The sequence below is a fragment of the Equus quagga genome, chromosome 6 (assembly GCF_021613505.1).
Source record: "Equus quagga isolate Etosha38 chromosome 6, UCLA_HA_Equagga_1.0, whole genome shotgun sequence".
NCBI lineage: Eukaryota > Metazoa > Chordata > Mammalia > Perissodactyla > Equidae > Equus > Equus quagga.
In genome coordinates, this window is record NC_060272.1 from 123,470,364 (window position 1) to 123,482,788 (window position 12,425).

Below are 12,425 nucleotides of genomic sequence, written 5' to 3' on the forward strand. Positions count from 1 at the left end.
CCTTTCCTCCTTTGTCAAGATCAGTTTACTATATTTATGTGGGTCTATTTCTGGGCTCTTTATTATGTTCCACTGACTTATTTGTCTATTTTTTTCCAGTACAGTACTATTTTGATTACTGTAGCTCTATAGTAAGTCTTGAAGTTGAGTATGATCTGTCCTCTGACTTTGTTCTTCTCTTTCAATATTTACTTGGCTATTTGGGTTTTTTGCTTCTTGGTATAACTTGTTGGGATTTTCATTGGGCTTGCATTGAATCTATAGAGCAAATTGGGAAGAACTGACCTCTTGACAATATTGAGTCTTTTTACCCATTAACATGTAATATCTCTCCACTTTTTTAGCTTTTTTTTCTTTTTTGAGGAAGATTAGCCCTGAACTAACATCTCCCACCAATCCTCCTATTTTTGCCGAGGAAGACTGGCCCTGAGCTAACATCCATGCCCATCTTCCTCTACTTTATATGTGGGATGCCTGCAACAGCATGGCTGGGCAAGAGGGTCACAGGTCTGGACCCAGGACATGAACCAGCAAACCCTGGGCCACCGAAGTGGAATGTGCAAACTCAATTGCTGTGCCACCGGACTGGCCCTCCATTTATTTAGTTTTACTTGATGTCTTCCATCAGAGTTTCTTTAGTTTTTCTTGTATATTTTCTTGCACATATTTTGTTAGATTTATTCATAAATATTTCATATTTGGGGTGTTAATGTAAATGGTAATGTGTTTTTAATTCAAATTCTGCTTGTTCATTGATGATGTATAGGAAAGTGATTGACACGCATATTAAGTCAATTAAGAAGAAAGAAAATCAATTAGAGCAGAAATCAATGAAATGGAAAACAGAGAATCAGTAGAGAAAATCAACAAAACTAAAAACTTATTCTTGGCAAAGATCAATAAAATTGATAAGCCTCTGGCCAGTTTAACTAAGAAAAAAGTAGAAGGCATGTTAGTGTATCAGAATGAAAGCAGTATTCTTTTGACTTTGTTCAGAAGTCTTCTATTTCTTCTATTGACTTTGGATTTAATTTGCTCTTCTTTTTTTAGTTGCCTAAGGTAAAATCTTAGATGATTGATTTTAGATCTTCCTTCTTTTCTAACAAATGCATTCAATGCCATAAATTTCCCTCTGAGTGCTGCTTTTGCTGTACCACATGAATTTTGAAAAGTTGTATTTTCTTTTTCACTTATTGAAAGTATTTCAATTTCTCTTTTCTTCTCTCAGTTTTATTGGTATATAATTGACAGACAACACTAGATAAGTTTAAAGTTAAACTATATAAAGTTTAAAGTTACAGCATAATGACTTGACATACATACATTGTGAAGTGATTACCATGGTAAGATCAGTTAACATCCACCACCTCATATAGTTTACATTTTTTTTTTTAAACTATTTTTTTTTTAATGATTTTATTTTTTCCCTTTTTCTCCCCAAAGCCCCCTGGTACATAGTTGTATATTCTTTGTTGTGGGTCCTTCTAGTTGTGGCATGTGGGACGCTGCCTCAGCGTGGTCTGATGAGCAGTGCCATGTCCGCGCCCAGGATTCGAACCAACAAAACACTGGGCCGCCTGCAGCGGAGCGCTCGAACTTAACCACTCGGCCACGGGGCCAGCCCTATAGTTTACATTTTTTTGTATGTGATGAGAACTTTTAGAATCTGTTCTCTTAGCAACTTTCAAATATACCATACATCAATGTTAACTATGGTCATCATGGTGTATGTTATATTCCCAGTACTTATTTATCTTATAACTGAAAGTTTGTACCTTTTGACTACCTTCACACAATTCTCCCACCTCTGGCAACTACAAATCCGATCTCTTTTTCTATGTTTGTTTTTTTTTTCTTAGATTCCACATGTAAGTGAGATCATACAATACTTATCTTTCTTTGTCTGACTTATTTTACTTGACATAATGCCCTCCAGGTCCATCCTTGTTGTTGAAAATGGCAAGATTTCCTTTTTTATGGCTGAATAGTATTATATTATGTGTATGTGTGTGTGTGTATAAAAGTATATATATCTCTCTCTTACATTTTTCTTTATCCATTCATCTGTTGATGGACACTTAGGTTGTTTTCATGTCTTTGTTACTGTGAATAAGCTGCAATGAAAATGAGAGTGCAGATATCTCTTCAACGTAGTGATTTTGTTCCCTTTGGATATATATCCAGAAGTGGAATTGCTGGATCATATGATCATTCTATTTTTAATTTTTTGAGGAACCACCATACTGTTTTCCACAGTGGCTGTGCCAATTTACATTTCCACCAACAGTACACTAGGATTCCCTATTCTCTACCATATAACAGTTACTATACAGAAGTCTTGTTCCATTTTTAGTAGATTTATTACTTGCTGTTTGAATTTTGATGCTACTGTAAGTAGCATATTTAGAAAGTTTTAGAATCTGATTCTGTGTTGCTAGTATATATAAAAACAGTTCAATTTTCTATATCAACCAGGTATTCAGAACCCTAGTTAAGTTCACTTATTAATTATAATAATCCATTGTAGAGTCTGTTGAATTTCTATGTATAAAATAGTATTCTATGCTAATATTAACGTTTGTTCCTTGTATTATTACCTGGTTACAATCTCTAGTAAAATGTTGAATAGAAGTTGTGATAGTGGGCATCCTTGTCTTATTCCCAACCACAGGGATAAATTTTTCAATTACACCATTTAGCTACCCTTTATCTGAGGACATATGTTTTTATTCCTAATTTGTTTACAATTTTTGTAATAATTGGACATTGAACTTCATCAAATGGTTTTTCTGTGTCTATTAAGATAATAAAAGTATTCTCCTTTATTCTATTAATGTGGTGAATTATATTGATTAATTTTCAAATGTTAATGAATCTTGAATCCTTGAAATAAACACAACTTAGATTTATAATAACCATTTGTTTTTAATGTCTACAGGATATGTGGGATTATCTTCTTAGTTACTCCTGATACAATTTTTTCACGTGCCTTTCCTCCTATTTTAAAATAAATCTTGTATTTTATTCATTTTATTAGTATTTTTCCTTTTGCTAATTTCTGTTTCTATTTATTTCTGCACTGATATTTATCAGTTCTTTCTTCTAAATTTTTTAGGTTAAATTTTCTGTTACTCTTCTTACTTCTTGTCATAAGTGCTTTAATCATGAATTTGCAAACTTTTGTCTTTTCTATTGTATGGATTTAAAGCTATAATTTTTCCTATAATCACGGCTTTAACTGCATATCATATGATTTGATAGATCACATTTTAATTATCAAGTTAAAATATTCTAATTTCTATTGTGATTTCTTAGTTGATCTATGGGTTATTTAGAAGTGTAATTGCTTTATTTCCAACATTTGGGGATTTTTGAGATTTCTCTTTCTTATTATTTTATATCTTTATTTCCACTGTGTTTAGAGAATGTGTTCTATAACTGCAAACATTTGAAATTTGTTGAGACTTACCTCAGTATATCATCAATTTTCCTAAATGCATAGGCACTTAAAAAGAATGCCTATTCTGCCATTTTTGAATTCATTGTTGTTTGTATGACTACCATGTCATTTTTTAAAATCATGTTGTTCAAATTGTTTATATACATATTATTCTTTTCTTTTTTTTGCTTGCCTATTCTATCAGTTGCTGAGTGAGGTGTGTTAAGTCTAGGAATGACTGTGGATTTGCCTATTTCTCCTTTCAATTCTGTTGTATTTTTGAGGCTATGTGATTAAGTGCATATAGATTTTAAAAGTGTTTTATTTTCCTGGTGAATTCCTTTTGTCATTATAAAATGTCCTTCTTTATTTTTAGTAATGCTTCTTAAGTTTTATTTCCATCTCCAGGAAGGTATTTTATTCCTAAAATTTGAACACCATTTTACTATCCACTTGCTTTCATTGTTCCTATTGAGAAATTACTCATCAAACATACTGCTTCTCCTGTGGAAGTAATATATCTCTTTTCTCTAGCTGCTTTTAAGGTATTTCTTTGTTTTGATTTACCTTTTACTAAGGTAACTAGGTGTGATTTTTTTTCATATTTATCCTGCTTACACTTCTTGAGTTTCTGACTACATGCATTTTTTTAGTTTTTGAAAGTCATTGTCCATTTTACTAGAATGTAAGCTAGACTTTTTCACTACATTCCCACTATTTCCCATTTGTCTTTTATACTCTTTTTTATGTTTCATTTTTCTTTCTGCTCTGGCTTTAGTTTGCATATTTTATTTTGACTTATTTTTCTGTTCACTAACATTCTCTTTAGTTGCATCTTATCTGTTATCAACCCCATTTATTGAGATTTTAATTTCAATAATTGTATTTTTAATTTCCATTTATCATATTTTGTATTTTCAAGTTCTCATTGTTTTAAGTTTCTATTCATTCACATCAGGAGATAATTTGAAATAGCCTAGTCCCCCACTTTTGGAAATAAAATGCCCCAAATAGGGATTTTTAAATAGCTCATTAATCTTAATTTAAGCAAGTACTTTGATATTGAATATGATCATAAACTTTTGAAAATGATATAGAACTGTGGCCTTATTTAGCACATAGTTAGATTTTAAAAACTTACTGAAAGAAAGCCTGTTAATAAGGCACTTTCATTCATTTGAGAGATTTCTAGTGCTGTTATTGTCCCTTTTTTGTTCACCACATTATTGATGACATATAAAATCTTAGCAGATATAGATGCCTCAAAACAAGAAGAGCTAATTCATACATTGGATTACAGAATCATTACAAAGAAATAGAACAATGGTATGATGATTGGATGAAAGTGACAGCCTAAAATTTAATGGCAATAAACATAAAATCCTGACTTTCAGCAATAACTAGCATAGTGACATTTTACATGAAAAATTATGGAAATTTTTATTAGCTTACATAATTATTATTTAACTATAAGGGCCAATATTGTGAACCTGTTCCTAAATCTAGCTAATAAAACCTTATTTTATAGTGATTAGATGAATGCATTATTAATTCAATTATGAGTTGAATTTTATTCATCTCTCCATTCATTTTTAAAGAAATAATAACTAAACATGTGCTTGGAACAAGGCAGGGTCTTTAACTCATTGGGTGCTGTAAAGATATGACAAATAACCTACCCCAAACAAAATTCCCCTCTAGCAGGAGATACTGTCATTTACCCAAATTAACTAAAATAATAGGCTAAAAAGCTATGAGTCTATTGAGAGAGATGGAGTGTAGACAAATTACTATTGTGTTTTGTCTGAGGGAGAGATTATTCCCAGTCATGAGAGTCAGAGAAGACGTCATCAAGGAGGCAGCATTTTACCTGGTGTTGAAAACGTGAAAATCAGACATGAAGGGATGAAAGGCAGTACATTGTAGGAAGTATGTGAAATGGGAAGAGGATATGCTTCAGATTCAGAAAGATCCCTATATTCAGGGGCCAGGCTGGTGGCATAGTGGTTAAATTCACATGCTCTGCTTTGGCGACCTGGGGTCTGCAGATTTGGATCCTGGGCACGGACCTGTACACCATTCTTCAGGCCATGCTGTGGTGGCATCCCACATACAAAAAATGGAGGAAGATCGGCACAGATGTTAGCTCAGGGCTAATCTTTCTCACGAAAAAAAAAGAAAAAGAAAAGATACTCATGTTCAATTCTTGGTTTCACTAACTAGCTGTGAGTCATTATTTGACTCAGATTTTAAGAGCATGTCTTACCTCCCCATCATCTAATTCTATCAACACCACATCATTTTTCACATCCAAAATCAAAGAACACATAAACTCTGAGTATAATGTGGTGTTTTAAGAAACCATGAAAAATTCTTCATGTCTAAGTTTGATCCAGTAACCATCTTGTTTTCTATTTAGAAAAGCTAGAAACATAACCATCTTTTTTCTAGATTGCAATGACGTATCTTCTGTGGTTAAAAATTGACAAGTAGTTGTCTTATTCTTGGAAAGGAGTCAAGGTAATTAAAAAAGTCATAAAGCTATCAAATTCTCATACTGAGAATAGTGAAAACCTCTCCATTTTCTGTACTTTCTTGTATTATTAAAAGATGATTATATATTTTATTAGGGATCACAGAAATAATTATTTTCTGCCCTATTATTCTGCATAGTTATATGTAATAGTGACATAAATATGTTAAAAGAGGTTCTCTCAGTTTCTTTTTTATAAGGTTAGATTTTAATTCCGAACATTTTTGACATTTGCATTCCCATAGCATCTTTTTCCCTAAACTAATCTTTTGTGAAGGAATGTTTCATTTCCTTTGTGAAATCTCTCTGCCCTCAATGTTAGCTGCCCACAATAAACAGCTAACCCTTATATCCAGGTTGGCTTGGTGAAACATGAGTTACAATGGTAGCAAAACATTCTAAAATATGGATCCCTTCATTTTTGCTCATTTATAAATTTGAATTTGGAATAGCTTAGGAATACATTTTCTCTAGCTTAAACAGGGAAGAAGAAGAAGACAGAGGGTAAAACTCAGTGCTGTCCATGCGTGAAATTGGCGTTCGTAATTGGCTTTGGCAGTACTGAGGTACTAAACTACATCGCTTCACCAAGTGTGAGGCTGGGAGGAGAGGGGTATGTGGTAATTAGTTAGTCACTTTGACTTTTTCGACACGGCTTAGCATTTATTACTGTTTCCCTCATTGCTCTGACCTAAATCAATGATCTTTAAACTAGAATATATTTCATTGTACCTCCTCATAACCCTTCCTTTTCCACTTCTATGTCACCAAGAAAAAAAAAAAAAAAGACTAAGTGATTCCAAGTATGGAAGACACCTACCCATCCATGGAAGAGAGGCTATTTTTAACTTCACTAAAACATTGAGAAGCACCCAGTACGACAAAAAATATGCCTCATTTAACTTAAGAAGTACAAACTCGGCCATTTACAATTAAGGTGAGAGTTATAACATCATTTTTTTGTTAGATATAATTTATTCTTAAACCAGTTTTCTTTGAGATAATTAAACAAACTAAAATAAAAATTGAAACTTTGAGAGGAAAAGATAGAAGATCCTCCCAATATAAATCATCTGTTTCTCTCATTCTGCCATGGGCATGTAGGTTTGGAATAGGTCAGTTTTTAAAAACCAATCACTACATACGAAGTTCAATTTTATAGTTTTTAAAAACCATTTTTATAGGATATATGACCTGGTGGGCACTAAAATTGTTCCACCTCCCCCTCCATGGTTTAATGCTAGACTTACAAAATCAGAATCTTTGAAAATTAGGGCCCAGAATTTCACGTTTTTAACATGATCCTCAGGTTATTAGAAAACTCAGAAACTCTGAAAACCACTGATTTAAATGGATTATTCTTTTTGACGGAAAAAAAAGTCCTATTGGCATTATTCCACACTAATAATGAGAGCTTTTTATACTCTATATTTAATTCCTGAATGTTTTTATATAATGAGCAAATGGAGAAATTTCATCAGAATTTTTTTGTGTGAAAATCAAATAGAGGCAAAAGTTCAAGTTATCATATATCACTTTCTCCTCAAAACTGTAGCCGTGAAAATAATTTATAACAATGGAAAACCAAGTGGAACTAGCAGGGTTCAAACATAAGATCAACATCTCTAAGAACCAGAAAAGGAAAAGAAATATTGCAACGTGAATGGGACTGGAGCATGGACTTCCTGGTATCTTGATCCAATACAGGCAGTGGCAGCCAGGAGTACAATACCTTTAGGGTGAAAGTGACTGAAAGTACTTCAGCACAGAGGGAGGGGAAGAAAGGGGCAGATGAAAATCAAGTTTACTGCTGGAAATTAGGGCCTTGGATGGGAATTTTTTGTAGGTAAAGGAAGCTAAAAAAAAAAAATCAAAACAAAAAGTTCATTTTAGATCATTGCTAGTGGCTATAGCATTTAGCAAGCTGTTCATGCAGTAGAGAAGATTAACACAGACACCACTTCACAATGAGGAACTTAAATACATTCCAATGGTGCATGACTGAATCTGTGATATTCTCAGTCTCACCAAGAGGCAGAAGCTGTCAAACGCCATTACAAGACCTGGTTTCAGACATGAGCTTAGGGGCTAGGAAGAAAAATTGCAAAATTACTAGAGAGAGGGGTGAGCACAGAGGACGAAAGAATAGATTGGTGGATAGATTACTGAGAGAGCATTAAAGATTCTCCCCTGACAATGAGAGTCACCACATTCAGAATTGAAACATAAATTTGTTCCACATGAAATTAATCTTATGGAACAATCTGACAAAAGCCTCAAAATAAATACGCTTAAAATTAAAATGCTCAATGAGAGAAATAAAAAATAGCTTTCATTTAAAAAGAGTATAAAATTATAAAACAAAATGGGTCAAAATAAAACAAGAATAGGTGGATAATAAGAGAACCCATTAAAAATCTTGGAAATTAAGAAAAATAATGACTAAAACATTAATTAAAAATATAATAGATGAGATAAACTCAAGAATGACCAAAAGGGAATGATCAAAAATGGTCAAAAAGAGAATTAGTAAATTGAAAGGTGATGCTGAGGAAAATATCCAGAATGCAAAAGAGAAACATAGGTAAAAGTTTCATAGTGACTGTAAGAGACACAGAGAGTAGATTGATAGGATTCACTACCCATGGCAGAGATTCACAATTTGAAGGAAGAATGGCTACAAATTTTCCAGAAATAAAGTCACAAGTCATCAAATTGAAAGGAGATGCACAAATATAAGATAAATACAAATACAAAAAAAGTCTATGCTTAGACACTGATTAAAGAACATCAGGGTTAAAAGCTCAAAAGTTTTCAGAGTGAAAACTGGAATATGTAGAAAAGAAACAGTTGGACTGACAGTCCATTTCTTAGCAATAATTAATAGTTGAAGACAATAGAGTAATATCTTCAAAGTGCTAAGGAAAAATATTATCAGCTTAGAATTACTTGAGAAAGAGGGGAGGGTAAGACATTTTAGACACACAAAGTATGTGTACTTCTAGGAGAGAGAGTCTTAAAAGAGTCATGAAAGGCTGCACTGCAACAACAAGTAAACATGGACAAAAGATATGAGAAAGAAAATAATAATGACTACAAAAATTGATAAAGTTCAATTAAGTATTGCTAAAAGAAATGACATCCACTAAATTTTATGTGTTAGACGAAAACAATAAACAGAGGACCTGGCCTTCGTATCCTCTCCTTGAGGAGTTATTATACATGGACCACCATCAGGGAGGGAGTGCAGCCTTGGCTTGGGCTGCATCCTTTGGCTGAAGGCAATTCTTAGAGACCTAGTTGCAGGCCAGGAGCAGCCAACACTCCTGACCTCTCAGAGGATGTATGGGGAATGAGAGCTTTGGTCTTGACTGGGGATCTGGGTGGTACATCATATCATCCATTCATACAAAAATTTGTAAAACAAAATCCTCAAACTTTGAGGAGAAAATATAGAGGACTACATGGCATTGGGACAAAGACATTTTTGGTGAAAAAGAAACAGAAAAGAAAAAAAACAAATGAAAAGATACAATGTTAAAGATAGGCTATGTATATCAGAGGCAGATAAAAGACAAACAAAAAGATATTTGCAATGCATGTAGCTATTTAAGGAAAGGACTCTTATTAAGATTTATTAGGTATATACAAATCGATAAGGAAAAAAAGACATAAAAAACCTGGATGACCAATAACTTATGAAAAAATACTATGAAGGCACCAGCCATATTGGATTAGGGCCCACCGAAACTACCTCATTTTAGCTTAATTACCTCTTTAAAGACCCTAATCTCCAAATACACTCACAATCTGAGATGCTAGGAGTTAGGATTTCAACATATGAAATTTTGGGGAACACAGTTCCACCTATAACAGCATAGAAAATATTTAAAAGGCTGTGAGGATGCAGAGAAATGAGAACTCATAAACTGTGCTCATTGGCAAACCTGCCAATATGATAGCAATATGATAATAAGTTAATTTAAAGACGCTCTTATCTTTCATCAAGCAATTATACTTTTAGGTATTTACCCAAGAAAAACTTTTGCACACGAGCACAAGTTATGTACAAGAATGTTCATTGTGATATATGCATTTAGAACATCACTCAAAATGTATGTTAGAGAGCTATACAAAGGCGTAATGTTAAATGAAAAGATAAGTTGCAGAATTTTACATTTGCTGTCCACAGAAAAACTTTAAAAGGACACTAAGTAAATATTGCTATGCATACAAACATGCAGAACAGCTTAAAGTATACATGCTGTCGATAAAGACTAAGTTCAGGGAGTTGTCTACATCTTGAGAGGAAAGCAAGGAATTTGGAACATGAATAGGTACCCAAGTGTGCAAGGCAAAAAAATGGCTCCTCAAAGACATCTCTGTCCTGATCCCTAATCCCCTAGACCTGTGAATATGTTATATTACATGGCAAAGGGGAATTAAAGTTGCAGATTAAGATTACTTATCAGGTGACTTTAAAATAGGGAGATTATCGTGGAGTGTCTGGTAGGCCCGATGTAATCACAAAGGTCCTTAAAAGTGATAAAGGGAGGAAGAAGAAACAGCACCAGAATGATGCAATGTGAGAAAGACTTGAGAGCCATTGCTGGCTTTGAAAATGGAACGGGTCATGAACCAAGGAATGCGTGCAGCCTATGAAAGCTGGGAAAGGCAAGAATTCTCCCCAGAGCCTCCAGAAGGAACACAGCTCTGTGAATACCTTGATTTTAACCCAGTGAAACTCGTGTCAGACTTCGGTGTTGTTTTAAGCCATGAAGTTTTTGATAACTTGTTACAATAATAATACAGAAGAAATAAACTGGAATAATTCATTTGTTTCTTATAATACTTTTATCACTTCAAAAATTAAAACTACAATGTATAAATCTTATGTTTTGTTTCCTATTACATCAGCTTGCACAATGTTATTTTCTTATCATTCTGCAATTGTAAGGGACTTCATAGTGCCAGTAGAAGCTGGATTGAGAGGACCAGCTTCCCTTCGGAACATTCATTGCCTCGGGTGTTTCAGATCTTGTGGATGCTTCTTTCAGTGTCCAGAAAAGTAGCAATTATTATTATGATCGTATTCTTATATTGTTAAATTTTCAATGTCACAGCTTACTCAGGTCTTTGAAGGATCAACATTTTCCTCAATATAAGGAATTATTCTTTTGTTTAGCACATTTCTACAATTGCCTTTGGCATAAAATATTCATCACTTGGAGCAAATATAATAATGCTATTAGCTTTTGTTAAGATACATGGATGGTCTTCTTACCAAACAAACAGAAGATGCTCACAAATATGTCCCTTTCTTTCTGCTGCAACTAATCTCTCCATGGACGCGAAATATTGCTAATGGTCCACCACATATTGCTTAGGCACTGAAAGTTTATTTCCGGTTATGCTTTAAATATTTCTGAAAACATTTTATTTCCCTTCCTTGAACTCTGTGCCATCTGAGTGTTCTACTTGAACATTTTTGATAAATTTTGGGATGTAAATAATTGGTAGTTTATTAGTCTTTTCCATTATCATCCTCCATGTAACCAAATGTATTTTAAATTCTTTAAGATCACTTTATTTATATTGTTCTATCAATGTCTTCTTGTTCTGGACCCTGCTAACCTTAAACATTTGCTTGACATCTGGCATTTAAGTCTCTCAGGATTTTCCTCTTAATCTCTTCCTTCTGTTATGAATATAAATCACAGAGTATTCCCCTTGTAATACTCACTGGGTTCTTTATCTGATCCAGTCAGAAAAAAAGGATGCAACAAAGTTCAAAGACTTTCTCCTTACTGAAGGAGCCATTCTTTCATTGCACACTATCACACAGTGAAAAGCAGGAATCGTGGAAAGAACCACTCCTGGTATTTTTCTACTTTCCCTCAAGGTGTATTGGAGAGTGCGGACAGTATTTTAAAGAACGCCGTTGCAAGACATGATTTGGTAAGTACTCTAACATGAAATTAAGATGACTACTACTTTTATTCAAGGCAAATTCCTGTAGAGTGTAGAATAATGCTGTAAGATGCTCTCTCCTTCTTTCTTCCCTCCCTCCTCGTTTCTGTCTCCTTTTCTCTTTCCTTCCTTCTTCCTTCCACTCTCCTTTTCACCTTTCCTCTCTTTCTTCCCTCCTTTCCTTTTTAATTTTCTTCCTCATCTGTCAGATCTTTTCCCTTTCACAACTGTCCTTTCTTTCTTAGGCTCTTTATCTTTCTTCTGTCGCCCTCCCCCCATTCTCTTGTTGTCGTCTTTCCCGACTCAAATGCTTTTCCTCAGAACTCTTATATTATCTATTTCCAAGATATTTCTATAGAAACAGTACTGGTTCAAGCCCAAAATACTGCAGAGGTACAGTAAAAGTGTTTTATGTCATCCTTGATAATACAAATTCAGATAGAATACAATTGTTGGTTGGCTACCATCTTTTACTTAGCTCCC